Source organism: Larimichthys crocea, chromosome XXII (genome assembly GCF_000972845.2).
Source record: "Larimichthys crocea isolate SSNF chromosome XXII, L_crocea_2.0, whole genome shotgun sequence".
Taxonomy (NCBI): Eukaryota; Metazoa; Chordata; class Actinopteri; family Sciaenidae; genus Larimichthys; species Larimichthys crocea.
In genome coordinates, this window is record NC_040032.1 from 8,256,388 (window position 1) to 8,258,450 (window position 2,063).

The window sequence follows — 2,063 nt, forward strand, 5'->3', positions numbered from 1 at the left end:
ATAAACAGACGAGCCGACATTCTCCACGACACCAACCAAGATTATCTACGTCAAAGAATTAGTCTGTTCAAACCTCAAGATAAATAATAATTAATAATAATAATAATAATGATAATCATCATGTCAGGTTACATCAAACAGCCTCCATCAAAAATATTCATGCTGATGACGATCCCCTTCTTGGTGGACAGAACCGAGCTGAACCGAGCTGAGCGACCACACCTGCTGTGACTCGAAGCTCCGCTGATTGGCTGTACTGAAGTCGGAGAGGGCTCTGATTGGTTAACGTTAAATGACGGACAAAAACGGTGAGAGGAGAATCAGCCACATCCTGCAGGGGCGCTGCTGAACTGGGCCCGGTGTGTGTGTGTGTGTGTGTGTGTGGTGTGTGTGTGTGTGTGTGGGTTGGGACCTTTGTGGATTCTTCGCTTCGTGTGTTGTATTTTGAATGTTCTTCCGTCGTGTTCTGCTGCTCGTCTTTTTCTTCTTCCGAAGAAGCTGAATCTTTTCCTCGTCCTTCTCTTTGCCGTCTTTGTTGCGCATCGTGACGCCGCCGGTGCCGCCTGAGCTCGGAGAGATGGAGGCATCGTCATGGCACGGCTGAGCACCTGCGGACCTCCGGGGAGTCTGCGGGGCCGGATGGATGGAGCTGTGGATGGACCGGATCCAGGAGCTCATCTCAGCCTCAGAGAGTCACAGACATTGATCAGACATTGATCGCATTCATCAGGCATTGATCAGGCAGTGACAGGCATGATCAGACATTGATCAGCATTGATCAGCATTGATCAGCATTGATCAACATTGATCAGACATTGATCAGCTCATCAGGCATTCAGTCAGGATTGATCAGACATTGATCACATTGATCAGACATTGATTCAGCATGATGCATTGATCAGCATTGATCAACATTGACAGATTATCAGCTTGATCAGACATCATAGGCATTCAGAATTCACGGCATTGATCAGACATCACGGCATTGATCAGCTGATCAGAGTCTGGTCCTTACCGTCGTCTTTCGCCTGGAACAGGAACTCTTTCCCGTCACCGAGCCTGCAGAGAGTTCAGACACATGAATATTAAGTATAGCGTGATGATGATGACTACGGATCAGAACACCTCATTGGATCAGAACACTCATGGATCAGGACACGGATCTCTCCTCACCTGAGCTTGAACACGTGTTTCCCTTCTTGTAGTCGTGGGCGACCCTCGCACACGGCCTCCCCGAGGCTGGATGGAAACCTCGCTGTGGTATGGAATGCCGTTGCGCGCCTCTTTCCGTCTTTGTAGAAACCGAGACGTTCCTTTTCTTAAGACGCAGTAACGTTCTGCCAGGACCTGCCGGAGAGACGAGACGCGGGTCAGGACAAAGACCGATCCCCAGCAAAGAGGACAGCACCTGGACTCTGAGGGCTCACCTGGTCGCCGCCTTCTTGCTGGAGACTCCATTTCCTGTTTTCGACACAGCATCCCCTCCATGGTCTCCGGCTCTGACCCCCCCCCCTCTGCTCGGTACGGTGGCGGACTGCTCGAGGCGAGAGGACGCCAGCCCGCTGTCCGACCCGGTCCGTTTACAGACTCGGACTCGGAGCCCTGTGGGTCAAAGCGATTGTGAGTGTCGGCAGAAAAGACCCCGTCGGGCGGACGCGTAAGCAGCGAAGCAGCCAATCACAGCCACACATGAGAAGCCATGATGACGCGCTGTGATGGCTGATTACCTGAGCGTGGCGCGTTCTGAAGGTCCACATGTTAGAGAGCTCAGTCATGTGGACACACATGGAAACATGCACTGAACACGGTTTCAAACATTTCAAACATGAAACAATAACAATATAATCGAAGAAAACGATCAACAAACTCTAAAGACTCAAAACAAACTAACAGGTCGTAAACTTTATGGTCAATGGACATTTGGGTCTTTTCTACCAATCACATACATACCCACACATCACAGGGAGCGAACACATGAAGCGCTCGTGTCCTGGTCACTGTGAGCTTGTCAACAGTCCTCGTCAACAGTCGCTCATTCCTGGTCACTGTGAGCTTGTCAACAG